Source organism: Meriones unguiculatus, chromosome 2, assembly GCF_030254825.1.
Source record: "Meriones unguiculatus strain TT.TT164.6M chromosome 2, Bangor_MerUng_6.1, whole genome shotgun sequence".
Taxonomy (NCBI): domain Eukaryota; kingdom Metazoa; phylum Chordata; class Mammalia; order Rodentia; family Muridae; genus Meriones; species Meriones unguiculatus.
The window spans coordinates 229,619-252,710 of NC_083350.1; the positions used below are offsets into that span (position 1 = coordinate 229,619).

The 23,092-nt window shown below is 37.7% G+C and overlaps 1 long non-coding RNA gene across 3 annotated transcripts in view; it reads left to right on the top strand.

Moving 5' to 3' along the window:
* LOC132652254 (uncharacterized) overlaps positions 1-2,635 on the top strand; it is a 156,090-nt gene extending 153,455 nt beyond the window's left edge. For all 3 annotated transcript variants that reach the window (XR_009589724.1, XR_009589723.1, XR_009589722.1), the window contains one exon: positions 1,454-2,635. This is a non-coding gene — a long non-coding RNA (uncharacterized LOC132652254). The remainder of the gene's footprint in view (positions 1-1,453) is intronic.
* The last annotated feature ends 20,457 nt before the right edge of the window (positions 2,636-23,092 follow it).

Here is a 23,092-nt window from a genome sequence, read left to right on the forward strand (position 1 = left end):
ACACCCATCAGAATGGCTAAGATCAAAAACTCAATTGACAACACACGCTGGAAAGGATGTAGAGAAAGGGGAACCCTCCTCCATTGCTGGTGGGAATGTAAACTTTTACAATCACTTTGGAAATCTGGCGCTTTCTAAGCCAATCAAGGAATACTGCTTCCTCAAGATCCAGCTATACCACTCCTAGGCATATATCCAAAATATGCTCAAGTACACAACAAGGACATTTGCTTAGCCATGTTCATAGCAGCTTTGTTGATAATAGCCAGAACCTGGAAACAACCCAGATGCCCCTCAATTGAGGAATGGATACAGAAATTGTGGTACATTTACAAAATGTAATACTACTCAGCAATTAAAAAATAAGGAAATCATGAATTTTGCAGGCAAATGGTGGGATCTAGAAAAGATCATCCTGAGTGAGATATCCCAGAAGCAGAAAGATACACATGGTATATACCCACTTATAAGTGGTTATTAGTCATCTAATATAGGATAAACATGCTAAAATCTGTATACCTAAAGAAGCTAAGCAAGAAGGAAGACCCTGGGTAAGATGATCAATCCTCACTCAGAAAGACAAATGGGATGGACATTGGAAAAAGAAAAACAGTAATAATTTTTGAAAACACTTTTTTTTGAAAATTTTTTGATCACTTATAGCTTATAAGCAAGGATTCCAAGGAATCCTAGATTATACAACTTTTGAGACTTTGTAAAATCTTCATGTTACATCAGATGATATTCTTATTTTTTGGATGGAATTTGGCAGAACTTTTATTCTCAGGGATAGTGGTATTGGGATTCATTTGATATTTTGGGAAAAGAGTACCAGAAAAACCAGAACTCTCAGCAAAGCAACAAGAGAGGAATCTAATATCAAGGCCATAAGAAATCTTGATGTTTTCATTTGCTGCTTTCAAACATGGTGTAAAGATATCAAGCAACAAAAGTCCTGTAATGATGAGCTTAGTATCCTTACACTTTTCCTTACTAAAATGAGCACATCCTTCAGGATATGAGTGATCTCCTGTAGGGAGATGGAATCAATACAGGCTAAAAAAATATTCAAGGTCTCTAGGGAATCCACAACAAAAATATGTCTATATAATGTTCATTTAGAAAATAAAAGTGACTACAGTGTTCAGGGGAAAGGATAACCCATTTACAGAAATATTTTATGAATATATGAGATGACAAGCATAGGTAGAAAGTTATGGATAAGTATCCTGACACGGTCTTACTTTGTCTCCTGAGACATTCTAGAAAAATTCCTTACTCTGTTTCTCAGTAGTAAATCCAGATAGCAGTTTTCAGAGTCCTGAAATTTATTTCCACAACAATTATGTCTGTTGTACAGAGATAATATGATTTAAATCTATGCAATGCAAAATATTAAAGTCGTGTTTTTTTATGGATATGTTTTAACTGTCTCTTTACATATCTCCTGCAGGGTTTCAATGAGCATTGTATTTTACATCATGTCCAACATACATTTCCCTGCTACCAACTTTTTCTGTCTCTTCCATTCTCTCCTCAACTTCAAGACCCTTCTTTATTTATTACTGCTCAAAGAATCAGGTATTTAAGAATTAGTTAACACCTAAAGAAACTAATTAAGAGGGAGGACTCTGGCTAAAATGCTTGAAAGGCAAAGAGGATGGACATCAGAAGAAGAAGAAAACAGGAAACAAATTAGAAGCCTCCCACAGAGTGCCTCTGAAAGGCTCTGCCCTGCAGACTATCAAAGCAGATGCTGTGACTTATGGCCAACTGTTGGACAGAGTGCATGGAATCTTATGAAAGAAGTGGGAAATAGTAAGACCTGGAGGGGATAGGAGCTCCACAAGGAGAGCAACAGAACTAAAAAATTTGAGCGCAGGGGTCTTTCCTGAGACTCATACTCCAACCAAGTACCATGCATGGAGATAACTTAGAATCCCTGCACAGATGTAGCCCATGGCAGTTTAGTGTCCAAGTGGGTTCCATAGTAATAGGAACAGGGACTGTCTCTGACATGAACTGATTGGCCTTCTCTTTGATCACCTCCCCCTGAGGGGGGAGTAGCCTTACCAGATCACAGAAGATGACAATGCAGCCACTTCTGAGGAGATCTGATAGACTAGGATCAGAAGGAAGGAGAGGAAGACCTCCCCTATCAGTGAACTTGGGGAAGGGCATGCATGGAGAAGAGGGAGAGAAGGTGGGATTGGGAGGGGAGGAGGGAAGAGTTTATGGGGGGATACAAAGTGAATAAAGTGTAATTAATAAAAATTAAAAAATACTTCAAGAATTAAATGAAAAAAAAAAAGAATTAGTTAACACCATTAGACATGGGGCACTGAATCTAGCATTAGGCCATGGGCTGTTGGACCCATTACTTGAGATGAGGTTATAGATTAGATGGCCACTAGGGGTGTATTTTATATTCTTAATCCCATAGGACTTTATACTTATTATTAAAATGTATTTCCAATCTAATAAATAGTAAGTAACAAAAATTAAAGGCATATTTTCCAATTACTTTTTAAAGATTGATTTATTTAGTTGTGTGTGTGTGTGTGTGCATGCGCACTTTCATGTGATCATTACTTACATGGAATTAGGAAATGAGCAATTCAATGGTAATAATAATGTGCCCTATATATGATTCTGTCTTTCTGAAAATTGTAATATGAAAGAATATTTGTTTTTAGAGCACACTTTGCTCTGTCACTTTGTATGTCTGTGACTGTTATAATCACTTTTTACAGAATTATGCATTCTCTTCTAAATTTAGAATATCTAATAATGTATTATAATGTCATACCTCTCCTCTGTGGAAAATCCACCATTAATACTTTGATTCACGGTTCAATCATGAAGGAGTTTCTTGTTCCTCTTTACCAGTTAAGTAAATGTAATATTGTCATGGAATATACATGTAGTAGTACATAGTGTGATAACCAATTGATTGAACTCAGGGAAAATGTCATCTTCATTAATTTTCATAGATCTGGACCCACTATAATGTCTGAAAATAAACAGCACATAACCCAGTGCTCATTTGGCTACTCAGTTTCCAAGTGAGTTCCCTAGTAAGGGGTACTGGGGCTGTTTGAACTGCGTAGTGGCCTACTCTTTGATCACCTCCCACTAGGGTTTGCAGTCTTGTCAAGCCACAGAGGAAGACGATGAAACCTGATAAGCTAGGGTCAGATAGAAGGGAAGGAGGTCCTCCCCTGTCAGGGGACTAAGTAAAAGGTATAGGGGGAAAAGAGGGAGGGTGGGAGGGAATGGGAGGAGATGAGGGAGGGGTCTGCAGCAGGGATACAAACTGAATAAATTGGAATAAATAAACATATAAATAAAATTAAGAAAGACTCTAACTAGCAGTGTTTTCAAAGCAAAGACTCATGACCAAACCTTTGGCAGAGTACAGGGAATCATAAAAAAGAAGGGGAGTTAGTCTGATGGGGAAAGGATAGGAGCTCCACAAGGACCAAATATATCTGGGCACAGGGTCTTTTCTGAGACTGACATTCAACCAAGGACCATGTATGGATATAACCTAGAACCTCCACTCAGATGTAGCCTGTGGTAGCTCAGTAAGCATTTGGTTTCCCAAAGTGAGGGGAACAGGGACTATTTCTAACAGGAACTCAATGACTGGCTCTTTGGTCTCCCCACCCCCGAAGGGAGGAGCAGTCCTGTTAGGCCACAGAGGAGGGCTTTGCAGCCAGTCCTGAAGATACCTGATAAAACAGGATCAGATGAATGGGGAGGAGGTCCCCCCTATCAGTGGACTTGGAAAGGGGCACGGTGGAGATGAGGGAGGGAGGGAGGGACTGGGAGGGAATGAGGGATCGGGACACGGCTGGGATACAGAGTTAATAAAATGTAACTGATAAAAAAAAATAAAAAATAAAAAAAAATAAAAAAAAACCAAAAAAATGCTTCCTTTGAAAACAGACTTGTTCAGTGTGTTAACTGAGCAAATATGAAAGAAAGAAGAAAGGACTATGACTTTCCTTGGCACTTCTTTCCTTGGCTCCTCACTGTTCAAATCGTCAAAGAGGAGACTTGGAAATAGTTATACCACATGATATGGTGCTCAAGTACAAATGCTTGCTGTCATAGAAATATCTTCAATTCAACAATGTTATGTCTTCTTTAAGTGTAAAAAAAGCTATTATTATTTGAACACATTACTAATATTAAGGCAACTGAAATCATTGTTAACCAACATCCATATAACAGTCTTGTGAAACATGTTTCAATTAATACCTTTAGTATATTCTGTATATTTGGATGGCAATATTCTTCATGGAAAGAAAGTCCCTATAGTTACCTTTTATTTGTATAGAATTTGGTGAATGTCACTCATCAGTATGACATACAACACACACATGTGAATTTTCCATCCTGGAAGATAGATCAGAATGCTGAAGTATCCTGTCAATGGTAAATTTGTCATATGATAACATTGCTTTGACTTTGCAGTTGCTATATCATGCTGGATATTATTCAGCATCACCCCTTCTGTATATAAATTAAGAACTACCATCATAATGACATGTCAGTGTTGCATTCTCACTGGTCATAGCATTGATTTAATTTTTCAAATGAAAATAGAGAAAAATATAAAAAATGAAATTATGAACTTCAATAAATTATTTAATATAATATTTATTTTAAAATAGTAATAAGATATGTCAGTTAATATATTTTAAACAAATTTCAAATTTATTTGAGTCATTAATGTATTAGTATAAGTACAATCAAATTTAGTTTTGAGACTATTTCAAAAGTTTAGTATTTGTGAATTAAAACACTAGTGTATATACCACAGGCAAACCAAGGAGACCAACACCAGAAAGCCTGCTAACGCTCCCATGCCCTCCCATTCCTTCAGATGATTCATGGCTGTGGTATATATGCAAGATTAGAGTCTCACAACAGTGTGATGCAGCCATGATCATTCAGGCCTTTACAGCCATTGAAGCAGGACATTCTCCCCAAGCATGGTTGGATACCATAAAAAGCTAAAATGATACGCTCAGGATGCGAGGCTAAGCACCGCACTCAGGGTCAGCCGCTTTGGACCCAGAGAAGAGCATGTCTGATTGCATGCGGGTTGATGCCCCAGGTCCCGCCTCTGAGAAAAAGGTATTGGACGGGTCTGATGCTCTTTGGGTGGATGACACCTAAATGAACATCTGTACAAAGTCCCAATTTATTTCTAATATCAGAGATCAGACCTCTACTCTTGCCTGATGCGTCTAAAACAAAAAGGGGGAACTGTAGAGAGCTGCGGAATGCTATGCCTTAAAGATGGAGCTGGTTTTCGCCTTCCACCTTCCCGATGGTGAGTGCTCTCTGTCACGAACAACTCCACATTTGGCTAAGGCCATGTATGTGGACCTATCTGCATTGCCCCCGTGGCACGCCTGGGTTGGCTACCCAGAGGCTATTTAAGCTGTGGGCTGGCTTTCCCCGGGGTCCGAGGATTGTTCAATGTTCCTGAATAAACTGCATTGAAAAAAAAAAAAAACAACAAAAAACAAAAAACACTAGTGTATATTCAAGTCAGAGTGCTGTTATTTATACAGAATTCTTAAAAACCTTAGAAATATGAATGTGTTCCATCACCATCATTTCTTTTTTAGGCACTCTAGAATTATTTTTTGTGGGGCTTGGAAGACTAAAATTAGCAACTGTAAATGTAATTTAACATATTTCTTAAGATCTAGTCACAGCTTTCTGGTTACAGTGTTCAATGCAAATATTTTGAAGATAATCACAGTTTTATATTAGCTGTTACAATTTAATTTTAAAACATTTTGTCATTCAAACCCTATATACATTAACAGTAATTACTTATTTTCACACTTAGACCTTGGCACATACTAGTCAACTGCTGTTTCCCTAGATATTTTTCTTTGGACATTTCATGAATGACTCTATTATTCATCTAGTATGTGACTTTCTATGAATGGCTCATTTTGTTTTCAAAGTTAATTTTGTGTTGTAGCATACACAGGAACTTCATTATTTGTATAGCAAATTATTAATTTATCACTTGGATATACTACAATTTATTGATTCATTCCTCATACTTGGTATGTTTCTAGGTTTTGGCTATTCTAAATAGTGTTGCAGTGTACATGTGGGCATAGAATTGATATAGAGACTGATTCTCCAACCAAGGACCATGCATGGATATAACCTAGATCCCCTGCTCAGATCTGGCCCATGGCAGGTCAGTCTCCAAGTGGGTACCGTAGTAAGGGGAACAGGGACTGTCTCTGACATGAACTCAGTGGCTGGCTCTTTAACCCCCCCCCCCCCAGAGAGGAGCAGCCTTGCCTGGCCACAGAGGAGGTCATTGCAGCCAGTCCTGATGAGACCTGATAAACTAGGGTCAGATGGAAGGGGGAGGAGGACCTCCCCTATCAGTGGACTTAGAGAAGGGCATGGGAGGAGATGAGGGAGGGAGGGTGGGGTTTGGAGGGAATGAAGGAGGGGGCTACAGCTGGGAGGCAAAGCAAATAAAATGTAATTAATATAAAAATAAAAATGTAATTAAAAAAGAATTGATATAGATGTGCTTTTCTCTTAGAATGGCTGGATTACATAGAGTTATATTCTATGTTTAATGTTGGAGAAACTGTTTAAATGTTTGTTTGTTTCAGTGTGCCAGAATCATTTTACATTCTCACGAGCAATGTTTGAAGCCTTTAGTTACTCCCCATTCTTACTAACCCTTTATTGTCCCACTCTGGTACCGCATTGCTGTGTTACGCTCCCAATTATAATTCTTAAAATTTTGATTGTAACTGTAGCTGTTCATTTATGGTGATTTTCTCTTATGTAAATTGATCATTGTTACATTTTCTTGGTTAAAGTTACTATTCATAACTTTTGCTCCTGTTTTTGTTGGGTTTAATTGCCATTGTGTTACTGAGTTGTTCTTTTTAATTATTATCATTTATTACAAATTATTCAATTTGTATCCGTCTGTGGCCCCTCCCTCTTTTTCTCCCAATCCCACTCTACCTTCCTCCCCTAGTTCACTGACAGCGGCTCCAAAAGGAGACCAACAGAGCCTAATATACCGATCCTTGGGGTCCCTGAAGAGAATGATACCCCAACCAAGGACAATGCATGGATGTAGCCCATAGACTCAGACTCCAAGTGGGGTCCCTAGTAAAGGGAGCAGGGGCTTTCTCTGGAATGAACTCAGTGACAGGCTCTCTGATCACCTCCCCCTGGGGAGGGGGGTTCAGCCTTGCCAGGACACAGAGGAAGACAATGCAACCAGTCCTGATGAAACCTGATGGACCTGGGTCAAATCGAAGAGGAGGAGAACCTCCCCTATCACTGAGTTCTTAAATATATTGTAGATATAAGTCTCTTCTCATAAACATTATTAACAAGTATTTTTCTAATATTTTCTTTTAATTTTTATTTTTAAATTTAATTTTACTTATCTATTTATTTATTACAATTTATTAACTTCGTATTCCAGCTGCAGCCTCCTCCCTCATCTCCTCCCCATCCCACCCACCTTCCCTCTTCTCCTCCTATGCCCTTTCCCTAGTCCCCCGATAGGGGAGGACCTCTTTCCCTTCTCTCTTACCCTATCTTAACCAGGTCTCATCAAGGCCCGCTGCATCATCTTCCTCTGTGGCCTGGCAAGTCTGCACCCTCCAGGGGAAGGTGATTAAAGAGCCAGCCACCGAGTTCATGTCAGAGAAAGCCCCTGTACCCCTTACTAGGGAACCTACTTGGAAACTGAGCAGCCATTTGGCTTCCTTTGAACAGGGTATCTAGGTCCTCTGCATGCATTGTCCTTGGTTGTAGTATCGGTCTCTGTAGGATTCCTTGGGCCTAGGCATTTTGACTCTGTTATTCTCCTTTTCAAGCATATGGCTTTAAATTTTTTTATTAAGCCATTTTATTGTGGGTAATTTTATGTTATATGTTATGTCGCAATCCAAAGACATAATGATCATTCATTACTATGCGTTCTAAAAACTTAAAAATTTTAGCTTTATGCTCAGATCAATGATTTATTCTTAGAGAAGATATAAAATGGGGTTCTGAAGTGGAAGTTCCCGGTTTCTTTGAAGACTCAGTTGGGTTGTCATGTGATGTTTTGCTGAATGCTGGCTTGTGAGAGGGCACCGTGATATTTTGTTGAGAGCCTTCATGCGAGGAGTGTGACTTTGGCCATCTGAGAACATCTGTGGGTGGAATCTGAGGAGAGGAGACATAGAATACCACGAACAGTGGGACATCACTTTTTGGATCCACATTTCTGTGCTAATCTTCGTGCTTAGACACTTGACTTCACAGAGACAAAAATTCTAGAGAACTTCTCTGGGCAATCCAACTGAGTCTAGGGCTTTGGCTGACTTGTCTCAATCATCTGAGTCATGCTGATTTGTGTTGCTGTTTGGTGTTGGCTTTTGGACTGGACTGCTGGTATCCAGACAACAAAGAGTGGATTTATCCCAAAGAACTACTTCTAATAAGATTTACAACCCCTTTACGTAATAAACTTCTTTCTCCCCTACCTCTGGTCAGTGACTGGAAGGGAGGTAGAAGTATTTAAATAAATAAAGTAGGTGTCATAAAAAATCTAAGCCTACAGGGTTCAATTTTAATCTTTATAGATATAATTTTGTTTCACAACTACTTGTCATGATATAGTTTTCGAGTAAGTATTGATTGATTCAGGATATGTGCATTTTCTAACTTTATTATTTCTTTATTTTTTGAATTTTATTTTTTTCTTATCAGTTACATTTTATTACCTCTGTATCCCAGTATTATTTCTTATACCAGAGCTTTTTTTTTTTTATAATAACATCCTTGATCAAGCTTGGTGAGAATGTTTGCCTTTATCCTTGATTCAATTATAAATGAAAAAAGAATGCTAACACAAAATCATACTACTCAGAAAATATTGTGGCTTCTAAAATCTGTTGGGAAAGTAAGTGGCTCAAGTTTGAAGCTTTTCGCATTTTAATCAGTATACTGCCCTAATTGTAGGAAAAAATATACAATTGCCAAATATTCAAGTTTACAAAAGATGAAAATTCCACATATGGGATTTATGTCATTGGTAGGGTGCTTCCTTAGCATGCAAAAGGACCTAGGTTCAATCCCTAACATTACAAAACAAACAAATAAATAACCTACTGAATACTATTTTTAATTTTTCTTTATTATTATTATTTATTACAATTTATTCACTTTGTATCCTGGTTCTAGTCCCCTCCCTCATCTCCTCCAGGTCCGGTCCTCCCACCCTCTTCCCCTGCTATTTCTCTCTCCTAGTCCACTGATATTTTTTTAAAAATAAAAATTCGCTACTTGCTTGTACCTTGTGAATGGTTGTTCTGTACCATTCAGCTATACCCTGCCTATGATTTTTCTAATTAACTTATAAACAATCATTGTAAATTTTCTTAGACATTGTTTAATTTAAAGATTAAGATTTTTTTGAGATATTATTACATCAATTTTATTAACCCTCATCTCAAAGTAAATTGTTCCATTAGTTTATGTGAAGTTACAATTTGTAGAGATCAAAGGCCACTAAATTATTTCAACAATGTACTTACATTATTGTAGATAATAACAGCAATACTTTAAATCAAAGTTTATTGTAGATATTTAGCAGTCAGGTCTGCAAATATTTTGAAGTCCTTTGAAGCAGGATGGTATATGCATACATAAGAAACAGTTGGGGTACTGCATAAATAATTGAGAGTAAACACCACCTAGATCACTGAATACAGAAATACTGTTGGGAAATCACACTTTAATTTTAAATACCTTTTGTTTGCAAACTCACTAAATTTCTAATAAGTCAGTAAAATAATATTTTTTGAGGATTTATGAATGATTCTGATGTTGAAAAGATTGTAGAGTCATGCAATATATGCTGTATACTTATGGGCTTTCTCTGAGATCACTGCTTTCCATGTGGGAGTAACAAGCAGTGTCTTGATAGATAAAATTGTTTCTTACTTTCTTCTTTTTTTTTCAGTTGAGCTTATTATGATGTAGTTGTTGATAATGTGGCTCATGATACTTCAGTTCCAACACTAAATGTCTGTAAAATTTACTATTTACCAATTATTTACAGTGAACAAAAAGTTTTGCCACTCATTCTTAAACAAGGTTCTATGACACATGAGCTGAGCTTAGGAAAATTTTAAACAAGAAATCTATCTCAATTTGAGCTATCATTCTTCATTACTATAATCATTTCAAGCCAGACAGACTGTAATGATACCCTACTGTGGATGGCCTGGAGTAGTCTTGGAACAGATTGACCAAAAGAAGTTGCCAGAATCCCTAATGTTTCAGCTGTCACTTCATGTTCCATGACAAAAATTGGCTCTGTGCTGTAGAAAAGATGGATCAAAGATATCACCAACTGTTTCTATTGTGACTCAGATAAATATTTATGATATCAATAATTTTGTATTCTGTAACTTGTAGCATATGGCATTTTCATTTAAGCCTGCTACTAAAATTTATTATTTTTACTGTTACGATTAAAATTTTCTAAAGCCTTCAGTGTCCTTTTAGATCAAGTCATCATCTCTATATTACTTAGACTCAGTCTAACTGGATCTTTCTAATATTGTTGATTTGATTTGATTATAAAGTAAAATATTTGGCTTGAACCATAATTTTTTGAGACTCTACTCAGATATCAAGCAGATTTTTAGGGGCTTACAGAGTTGTAGTACAAACAGGGAAGGTATTCTGCATTCACAGTGAATTCTGCATTGGAATCATATGTAAAATTTTTCTTACAGATTACACTGAAAATTTCAAATTATGCTATACTTTCTTGGCAGAAAGTATAAATTAAAACAAATAAGCATACTGGGTATACTAGTATGCAATAGCATTATCACCTGTATATAAGAAAAATCATAAATCATTCATTATAACTTTATTTTCTCAACTTTAACATTAAAATGATACCATAAAATCTAAAAGAATATTTTGATACCTACGAACTGTCCCGTCAGAATCAGTATAACTCAATTTGTGGTTTTTGGTTATAATACAGTATGATATATATATATATATATATACTGATAAAAGTTTTCATTCATTAGCTGATAGCAAATAGTAAAATTGACATTTTAGGGCTTTCAGTTAGCTTTAATTCCCGAATGCTATTCCAAATAGGCTATGAATTACTCTAATTCATTTTCATTTTTTTAGTCTTGTATCTTTATTACTGATCAAAATTAACCCTTCATTTAATTAATTATATTAAAAATACAAACTAAAAAATTTAAAGTACCCATAGCCCTTCCTATGTGTGTGCAGCTTCAGAAGCACTGATTACTCCAGGATCTATAGTTTCATGTGAGGTGAACATTTGACTTGGTTTCAGGGAATAGAACTGGGTATCCTAGAAGCAGAAAGACACACATGGTACATACTCACTTATAAGTGAATACTAGACCTACAAGATAGGATAAACCTACAAAAATCTGTACACCTAAAGAAGCCTCTGAAAGACTCTACCTAGCAGTGTATCAAAGCAGATGCTGAGACTCATAATCAAACCTTGGGCAGAGTGCAGGGAATCATATGAAAGAAGGGGGGTGGTGGTTAGTAAGACCTGGAGAGGACAGGAGCTCCACAAGGACCAAATGTGTCTGGGCACAAGGGTCTTTTCTGAGAATGATTCTCCAGCCAAGGACCATGAATGGATATAACTTAGAAACCCTGCTCAGACATAGCAGCTCAGTATCCAAGTGGGTTACCCAAGTAAGGGGAACAGGGATTGTCTCTGACATGAACTCAGTGATGGGCTTTTTGACCTCCCCGCAACTCCCAAGGGAGGAACAGCCTCCCTTGTAACAGAGGAGGACATTGCAGCCAGTACTGATGAGACCTGATAAACTAGGGTCAGATGGATGGGGAGAAGGACCTCCCCTATCAGTGGACTTAGGGAGGGGTGGGGAGGAGATGACGGAGGGAAGGTAGGATTGGGAGGGAATGAAGGAGGGGCGCTACAGCTGGGTTACAAAGTAAATAACCTGTAATTAATTTAAAAAATAAAAATTATATAAAAAAGAAAAAAGAAAGAGTAATATTGGTCAAGCTGCTTCTGTAGGTACCAGATTTATTATATATTTATTTTAATTACATTTTTTAATTTTTTTATTATTATTAGTTACATTTTATTAACTCTGTATCCCAGCTGTATCCCGCTTCCTTATTCCCTCCCAATCCCACCCTCCCTCTCTCAGCTTCTCCCTGCCCCTTTCTAAGTCCACAGATTGGGGGGGACCTCCTCCTCTTTTGTCTGGCCCTGTTTTACCAGCTATCTTCAGGGTTGGCTGCTAAGTCCTCCTCTGTGGTCTAGCAGAACTGCTCCTCCCTTGGGGCAGGGGAGTCAAAGAGCCTGCCATTGAGTTCCTGTCAGAGATAGTCCCTGTTCCCCTTACTATGGGAAAACAATTGGTTATTGAGCTACCACGAACTTCGTCCGAGTAAAGGTACTAGGTTATATCCATACATGGTCTTTGGTTGGAGAAACAGTTTCAGAAAAAAACCCCTGTGCCTAGATATATTTGGTCCTTGTGGGGCTCCTATCCTTTCCCTGTCATACTAACTCCCTTTCTGCCGAAGATTTGGTTATGAGTCTTAGTGTCTGTTTTGAAATGCTGCTTGGTAGGGTCTTTCAGATGCATTCTGCGGTACACTCCTGTCATACATCCTATGCACATCTCATTAGTCTTTCTAAGTGAGGATTGATCATCTTACCTCGTGTCTGCTTTCTTGTTTATCTCCTTTAGGTGTATTGACTTCATTATGTTTATCATATCTTGTAGGTCCAAATAAGTGAGTATATACCATGTTTGTCTTTCTCCTTCTGGGATACTTCACTCAGAATGATCTTTTCTAGATCCCACCATTTGCCTACAAATTTCATGATTTCCTCTTTTTTGATTGCTGAGTAGTATTCCATTGTGTAAAAATACCATAATTTCTATATTCATTCCTCCGTTGATGGACATCTGGGTTGTTTCCAGCTTCTGGCTATTACGAATAAAGCTGCTACAAACATGGTTGAGCAAATGTCCTTGATGTGTACTTGAGCAAATTTTGGGTATATACCTAGCAGTGCTATAGCTGGGTTTTGAGGAAGCATTATTCTAATTGTCTGAGTAAGCACCATATTGACTTCCAAAGTGATTGTAGCAGTTTACATTCCCACCAGCAATGGAGGAGGGTTCCCCTTTCTCCACAACCTCTCCAGCATGTGTTGTCGCTTGAGTTTTTCATCTTGGCCATTCTGATAGGTGTAACGTTAAATCTCAGCGTCGTTTTGATTTGCATTTCCCTAATGGCTAATGAGGTTGAGCATTTCTTTAAGTGCTTCTCTGCCATTCAATATTCCTCTACAGAGAGTTCTCTGTTTAGCTCTGTTCCCCAGTTTTTAATTGGATTACTTGGTTTGCTGCTTTTGAGCTTCTTTAGTTCTTTATATATACTGGATATTAACCCTCTGTCAGATAAAGGATTAGTGAAGATTCTTTCCCAATCTGTCGCTTTGTTTTGATGACGGTGTCCTTTGCTTACAGAAGCTTTTCAGTTTCATGAGGTCCCATTTATTGGTTGTTGCTCTTAGAGCCTGTGCTGTTGGTGTTCTGTCCTCCTCTGTGGCCTAGAACAGTTCCTGTTTAAAAAAATGACATCATGAAAATTTTTATTACATTTTTCTTTTTTATATTAATTACAGTTTATTCACTTTGTATGCCAGCTGTAGCCCCCTCCCTCAGCCCCTCCCAATCTCACCCTCTCTCCCTCATCTCCACCCATGCCCCTCTCCAAGTCCACTGATAGGGGAAGTCCTCCTCCCCTTCCATCTGGCCTTAGCTTATCAGGTCTCATCAGGACTGGCTGCATCGCACTCCTCTGTGGTCTGGCAAGGCTGCTCCCCTCTCAGGGGGAGGTGATCAAAGAGCCAGCCATTGAGTATTCCCACTAGGAGACTGAGCTGTCATGGGCTACATCTGAGCAGGAATTCTAGGTTATCTCCACACATGGTCCTTGGTTGGAGTATCTGTCTCAGAAAGGACCCCTGGGCCCAGAGTTCTTGGTTCTGTTGCTCTCCTTGTGGAGCTCCTGTCCCTTCCAGGTCTTTTTATCTCCAACTTCCTTCATAAGATTCCATGCATTCTGCCCAAAGTTTGGCTATGAGTCTCAGCATCTTCACAAAAGTCCAATCTTATGTGGTGTGATAGGAAGAAATTGGCTTTAGAGGTCAGGAGAGAGCACAGTCAGTGTTTAAGACAGCACGCCACTCTTCTGGAATATCCAAATCCAGTTCTTACCCGACCCTGGGTAGCTCACAACCACCTGTAACTCCAGCTCCATGTTATCCACCATCTGCAGTCCTCCATGGACACCTGCAGTCTGTGTGCATATACCCTTTCCCCCATAATTAAAAATTAAAAAGGAAATGAGTTCATAGATTACAAATTTATTTCCCTAATCAATTTAGGGATGGCTATGTCATTATTCAAGATGGTAAAAGCTGTAGAGGCTTTCCTTCCGAATAGATAAAAGTGTTGGAATGAGGCATGTTGAATTTCATATACATATTTGATTATTTTCTAATAGAAAGACTTAGTGAATTATAAGATATAAAAATGTATATGAGCAGGCAGAAGATCAACAACTATCTGAAGGTCAAAGGGACTTTGCAGATAGATATTCATTTGATAAGCATCAATATTTGCATAATGTTTAGATAAATAGCAGTCAAACCTAATGAATCTAGGTGTAATAGAGATATAGAATATAAAACTAAATAATGGAGTTTTAGCTCAGAATTAAGCATGTAGGAGGCCTTGGGTTCAATTTTCAGCACTAAAATATATACCTAAACAAAAGACTAATTATTATTTATAATATATTTATAAACACATTAACATTCTTTGAATACTATATTGTGGCATCATTTTTCTATAGAAAAAAGTGACATTATTCAAAATAACACATATGTAGTGCTTTTTTTTGTTATTTCCAAGTTTATCAAAGTGTAGTTAGAATGAAATCCAGCCAGTTAAGGTTTTCACTATGTAATACAGACTAAGATCAAACTTGTGGCAATCTTCTTGCCTCAGCCTCTTGAGTGCAGGTATTACAGACATGAATCGCTTCACCTGGCTTTTAGTTTAGTATATAGTTATGAATTATGCCACATAATAAAGAAATATACTGCTTATTATTCTTCATAAGGAACTTTTGATCAGTTGATAGGGTGTTGAATATTCAGATAAAGAGCCTAACATAATTTTGTATCCACTCTATTCTGTAGTTTTAGCTTACTTTCATTATGTAGGATGCCTGTCAGAAACAAGCATAATTTTTTCTTTAAATTTTTTACTTCTCACCTTTTAAAATATGGTGACCCTAAGGTATATTAGTCCAATGGGCCATTAGCTATTATGTATAAACTGATTACATATTTATGTTTTCTTCATATATCATTTTATATGTATAGAACTTTTCTGGCCATTTTACAGGCTTATTTATAAGGCAGTAAAGATAGTTGACTCTATGTTTATAGCAAATATTTCTACAATTGGTTGGTATTGTATAAAAGTGTCATTTTATTCTAAATTATCACTAATATGATAAAATTAACAAAATACAATGTGCAAGTATAAATGTTCACATGGATCTCATGCTTGAACTAAAATGTTATTCTCATTTTATTCTCAACAAAATCCTTGATCTTTAACTAGATATTAACATTTCTCCTCATTATGAATAATGCAGATTTTAGGTAATTTTGCATTAACCATATGGTAAATGACATATGAATTGTAGCTCCTTTTAAAGATCTGTTTTGTTGTTCTTTTTGTAAAATACAATTCAAGCTCCAAAACTTCTGATGTGAGGTTTATTGTCACCATAAATAGCATGTGTACCTTAATTATTATGAAATTTTAAAGCTTAAAAGTTATCAGGAATTGGTTTTGTTTTAAGCTGAGCCTTTCACGTGAATTATGTGGACTGTCAGGTGACAGAATGCTAACTAAAACTGATTTAAAATGTAGATGAGACTTTGGGAACAAATGTGACCACAGGCCACAGATTTCTGGAATTTTTCTATTTTTCACAGCATGTATAACATGTTTCCAGTCACAGTAACTTTATAAAGCAAATTACAAAGTACGGTTTATTGTATTCTTTGAAAACATTTGTATAAATTTGATAGAATTTAACTATTACTTTTAATCTCAGAATTTGTTAATGAAATAATATGGATCTACAGAAGAGTTATAATTACTCTCCATATATGCTTAGTGGTTCAAAGAATATTCCTAATCTCAATTTATTCCAAATTAGCTTTGATATGTTTCAAGCAATTTCTGTTTTCAAATTTACTGGGTAAATACATTCATTCTAATATAATGTCTATTTAATATTTGTTTCATTCATACAAACACAAATGCTTCTAGTAGACCCAGAGGTTTGCACTATTTATGTGTCTTGATTCACCTACATATTCCTTTCATACAAAATAGAATGTAGTTAGAATATATTTAAAAGTTATCAAGCAGAATTTTCCTTTTGCTCAGTGAATTGTGAAAAGTTTTAGTTCTATAATACACAGACACAGACACACAGACACACAGACACACACACACACACACACACACCAATACAAACAGAAGTACATATTCCAGCATTGGGCAAAAAAGCAAGTATCATTACCACAATTACTTGGCTCTATCTGGCTAATAATGAATAAAAATGGGGGCTGGAATGCAAGTAAATTTAGGTATGCCCTGGTTACTCGCATGCCTCACTGGGTGCCTGTGCCCATTGATGCCCCTCACGCTATGACTCTCTTCAGACAGAAAAGGGATCTTGGAACTACAGCCACCATTGTTACTACCATCTCATTGGCGGCTGTTGGAGCTACCACCGGGGCATTAGCCATGAGTCAGACTGGGCAGACTGCTCAGACCCTGAACAATCATTTAGCCAATGTAGCTCATGCCTTAGTTGTACATAAAGGAATTAATGCTCAACTAAAAGGAAGCTTGATGGTGGTCAATCAGAGGATTGACCTCTTGCAGGAGCAAATTGATACCCTATGGCAAATCACTCAACCTGGCTGTCAATGAAAGTATGCTGGACTTTGTGTCACTAGCATACAACATGAGAATTTTTCCTGTGCTGCAAATCTGTCTAAACAATTGTCGAGCTATATTTTAGGTAATTGGACTGGAGAATTCGATACTACGATGGAGCAGCTGAGAGTGGCCATTGTCACAGTAAATTCTACCAGAGTGGACGCAGGACTAGCCACAGGATTATCAACATGGATTGCTGCAGCCATGAATCATCTGAAGGAATGGGCGGGCATGGGAGCGTTAGCAGGCCTTCTGGTGTTGGTCTCCTTGGTTTGCCTGTGGTATATATGCAAGATTAGAGTCTCACAACAGTGTGATGCAGCCATGATCATTCAGGCCTTTACAGCCATTGAAGCAGGACATTCTCCCTAAGCATGGTTGGATACCATAAAAAGCTAAAATGATACGCTCAGGATGCGAGGCTAAGCACTGCACTCAGGGTCAGCCTCTTTCGACCCAGAGAAGAGCATGTCTGATTGCATGCAGGTTGATGCCCCAGGTCCCGCCTCTGAGAAAAAGGTATCGGACGGGTCTGATGCTCTTTGGGTGGATGACGCCTAAATGAACATCGGTACAAAGTCCCAATTTATTTCTAATATCAGAGATCAGACCTCTACTCTTGCCTGATGCGTCTAAAACAAAAAGGGGGAACTGTAGAGAGCTGCGGAATGCTATGCCTTAAAGATGGAGCTGGTTTCTGCCTTCCACCTTCCCGATGGTGAGTGCTCTCTGTCACGAACAATTCCACATTTGGCTAAGGCTGAGGATCTGGCTTGCTTCCATGTATGTGGACCTATCTGCATTGCCCACGTGGCACGCCTGGGTTGGCTACCCAGAGGCTATTTAAGCTGTGGGCTGGCTTTCCCCAGGGTCCGAGGATTGTTCAAGGTTCCTGAATAAACTGCATTGAAAAAAAAAAAATAAACAATGTAAAATGTAAAAAAAAAAAAAAAGTCTCATACCAAAAAAAAAAAGAAGTTCTTTTCAATGTTCTTATGTTAATAAATATGCTTATACATGGAAACTGTTAATGTATGTACACCCCAATGTAATAATTCCAAATCTAGATTTATACATAATATTTTCATATGAAACAATAAACTGTGTGCACGTGTTAAAAAAAAAAGAAGTACATATTAATAAGATCATCCACCATGATCCAGTTGGCTTCATTCTAGAAATGCAAGTGTGGTTCACATAAGTAAGTCAATAAACATAATAAATCATATACATGTGCCCAGATGATGTTCTCAAGTAATTTCATTTATTAGTTTATCAATAACTTTATAGTTTAATCTCAGCTCCTTATTAAACTTGAAAATATTTTTATTCTTTCAAATGTATTACTGAGTTTTGGAAGATTTAGTCACTTAAAAAAATAAACCTGTAAATGTAATAGTGCATTGACCTTTTCATCCATCTCATATCTTATTTTATTCTTCTGCTTGGTCTTATCTGTGGATGATGCTTTCCAGTATATCTTTTACTCATGTATTCACTATTTAATTTCCAGAATTCCTGTTTGTTTCTTTTTTCAGAACCTCTGTTCTTTACTGTTTTTGTTGTTTTGTGTATTTTCTTGGTTTTGTCTATGTTTTCAAATTTTGCTTATCTTTTTATCTACCTTTTTTTTTATTCAGTTTTGAACTAATTTCTTCATTAATGTGATTGATGGCCATTAGTTCTTTTTAAAAATTGAGCTTCTGTTGCTCTTCTTGTGGAGCTCTTGTCCTTTTCAGGTCTTACTACCCCCCCACCCCTTTCATAGGATTCCCTGCACTCTGCCCAAAGTTTGGTTAAGAGTATCAGCATGGTGAAGATTCTTTCCCAATCTGTATGCAGTCATTTTGTTTTGATGATGGTGTCCTTTGCTTTACAGAAGTTTTTCAGCTTCATGAGGTCCCATTTATTGATTATTGCTCTTAGAGCCTGTGCTGTTGGTGTTCTGTTCAAGAAGTTGTCTCCTGTGCCAATGAGTTCTAGGCTGTTCCCCACTTTTTTTTCTAACCGATTTATAGTATCTGGTTTAATGTTGAGGTCTTTGATCCACTTGGACTTTAGTTTTGTGCAGGGCGATAAATATGGTTCTATTTTCATTTTCCTGTATGTAGACATCCAGTTGGACCAGCACCATTTGTTGAAGATGCTGTCTTTTTTTCCATTGAATGGATTTGGCTGCTTTGTCAAAAATCAAGTATTCATAGGTACGTGGGTTTATTTCTGGGTCTTCTATGCGGTTCCATTGATCCTCCTTTCTGTTTCTATGCCAATACCATGCAGTTTTTATTACTATTGCTCTGTAGTACAGCTTGAGATCGGGGATGGAGATACCTCCAGATGATCTGTTGTTATACAGGATCGTTTTGGACATTCTGGGTTTTTTTTTTTTTTTTTTTTTTTGTTTCTCCATATGAAGCTGAGAATCTTTTTTTTTTCAAGGTCTGAAAAGAATTGAGTTGGTATTTTGATGGGAATTGCATTGAATCTGTAGCTGAAAGACCCTACCAAGCAGTGTATCAAAGCAGACACTAAGACTCATAACCAAACCTTCAGCAGAGTACAGGGAATCATATGAAAGAAGGGAAGTTAGTATGACAGGGAAAGGATAGGAGCCCCACAAGGACCAAATATATCTGGGCACAGGGTTTTTTTTTTCTGAAGCTGTTTCTCCAACCAAGGACCATGTATGGATATAACCTAGAACCTTTACTTGGATGAAGCCCGTGGTAGCTCAATAACCAATTGTTTTCCCATAGTAAGGGGAACAGGGACTATCTCTGACAGGAACTCAATGGCAGGCACTTTGACTCCCTACCCCCCAAGGGAGGAGCAGTTCTGCTAGGCCACAGAGGAGGACTTAGCAGCCAGCCCTGAAGATACCTGATAAAACAGGGCCAGTTGAAAGGGGAGGAGGGCCTCCCCAATCTGTGGACTTGGAAAGGGGCAGGGAGAAGCTGAGAGAGGGAGGGTGGGATTGGGAGAGAATAAGGGAGCTGGATACAGCTTGGATACAGAGTTAATAAAAAGTAACTAATAATAACAAACAATAAAAAAAAGAGTATCAGCATATCCTTTGATACAGTGCTGGGCAGAGTCTTTCAGAAGCTCTCTGTGTTAGGCTCCTGTCCTGTTTCCTCTTTTCTCCCTCTTCTGATGTCCATTCTGTTTGTCTTTCTGAGTGAGGATTGATCATCTTACCCAGGGTGCTCCTTCTTGCTTAACTTCTTTAGGTGTACAGATTTTAGTATGTTTATCCTATTTTATATGTCTAGTATCCACTTATAAGTGAGTATATACAATGTGTGTCTTTCTGTTTCTGGGATACCTCACTCAGGATGATCTTTTCTAAATCCCCCATTTGCCTGCAGATTTCATGGTTTCCTTGTTTTTAATTGCTGAGTAGTATTCCACTGTGTAAATTGTACCACAATTTCTGTATCCATGCCTCTGTTGAGTGACCTCTGAGTTGTTTCCAGGTTCTGGCTGTTATGAAAAAAGCTGCTACAAACATGGTTCACCAAATGTCCTTGTTGTTTACTTGAGCATATTTTGGATATATGCCTAGGAGTGGTATAGCTGGATCTTGAGGAAGCAGTATTCCTGATTGTCTGAGAAAGCACCAGATTGATTTCCAAAGTGGTTGTACAAGTTTACATTCTCACCAGCAGTGGAGGAGGGTTCCCCTTTCTGCACATCCTCTCCAGCATGTATTGTCACTTGAGTTTTTGATCTCAGCCATTTTGATGGGTGTAAGGTGAGATCTCAGGGTCATTTTGATTTGCATCTCCCTGATGACTAAGGATCTTAACAGGGAGACTAGAACTCAACTTCTAGAATGCAGGCAACATGCCAGGCATCCCAAACACACCTGTAACCTCAGTTCCAAGGAGAACAAGGAAAGGAGACTTGCTGGAGCTTAGTGACAATCTGATTGATGTAAATTCTAGGTTCAGGGAGAGACCCTGACTCAAAATAACAAACAAAACAAACCAAAACAAAAAACAGCTGATGTTTTCTGTGAGCACACAGGTGTACTGTTCCATATACATGTCTCACTCACACATTCATATACATATTCAGATACAATCCTATATAAACACACACAAGCAGTATAAAGAAAAGGCAATCAGGAAAATACTTTACCAGTTGAGCTAACTCCCTATTCCCCAAATCATCTTTTTTTCTTTAATATTTGTATAATTTTACTTTGTGATTTACTATGCTCTTTTAAATAAATTCCTTCTATTTTCTTAATGCACACACCTAAGCTTTTGGTCCACTATCAGGGTATTTAATTGAAATTGTACTCAACCATCCATTAAAGTATGCAAGTATATATATTTACATTTAAAGCGTTTTTCATTTACAATGTCTTTGTACTTTCTGTTTTTCAGCTTTTGTGTTCTCTTAGACCTCCCATCCATTTCTGCTGAATTTCTTTGAGGTCCAGTATCAGTAAATAAATACAGCATACACACACATTGATCAGGAACTAGGCTTTTGCTATCGAATATGTAAAGTTTTTTTAAAATTTTATTTTTTTCTTATTAGTACATTTTATTAACTCTGTATCCCAGCTGTATCCCGCTCCCTCATTCCCACCCAATCCTACCCTCCCTCCCTCACCTCCACCCTGCCCCTTTCCAAGTCCACTGATGGGGGGGGACCTCCTCCACATTCATCTGATCCTGTTTTATCAGGTATCTTCAGGACTGGCTGCAAAGCCCTCCTCTGTGGCCTAACAGAACTGCTCCTCCCTTGGGGGTGGGGAGGCCAAAGAGCCAGTCATTGAGTTCCTGTTAGAAATAGTCCTTGTTCCCCTTACTATGGGAAACAATTGGTTACTGAGCTACCACGGGCTACATCCGAGCAGAGGTTCTAGGTTATATCCATACATGGTCCTTGGTTGAATGTCAGTCTCAGAAAAGACCCTGTGCCCAGAGATATTTGGTCCTTGTGGAGCTCCTATCCTTTCCTTGTCATACTAACTCCCCTTCTTTCATCTGATTCTCTGTACTCTGCTGAAGGTTTGGTTATGAGTCTTTGTATCTGCTTTGAAAACACTGCTAGTTAGAGTCTTTCAGATGCCTTCAGTAAACTCCTGTCATACATTCAATGCACATCCAATCTGTCTTTCTAAATGAGGATTGATCATCTTACCCCATGTCTGCTCTCTTGATTATCTTTTTTAGGGGTATAGATTTCATTATGTTTATCATATCTTATAGGTCTATATAAGTGAGTATATACCGTGTTTGTCTTTCTCCTTCTGGGATATTTCACTGAGAATGATCTTTTCTAGATCCCACCATTTGCCTGCAAATTTCATGATTTCCTCCTTTTTGATTGCTGAGTAGTATTCCATTGTGTAAAAATACCACAATTTCTGTATCCATTCCTCCGTTGATGGACATCTGGGTTGTTTCCAGCTTCTGGCTATTATAAATAAAGTTGCTATAAACATGGTTGAGCAAGTATCCCTTTTGTGTACTTGAACAAATTTTGGGTATATACCTAGCAGTGGTATAGCTGGGTCTTGAGGAAGTACTATTCCTAATTGTCTGAGTAAGCATAGGTGTGTTTCTTGGATGAAATAGAATGTTGGATCTTGTTTCTGCAATCATTCTGTTAGTCTGTATCTTTTTATTGGGGAGTTGAGTCTGTTGATGTTGATAGATACTAGTGACCAACAATTGTTACTTACTTTTGATGTGGGGTTGGTAGTGTCACTGAGTTTCATTGCTTGTATTCTTTTGTTTTTTGATTTTTTTTTTTTGTGTGTAATTATCTATTTCCTCTGTTTCCTTAGATGTAGTTGTTTTCTTTGGGTTGGAGTTTCCCTTCTAGTAACTTCTGTAGAGCTGGGTTACTATGTACATATTGTTTAAATTTGGTTTTGT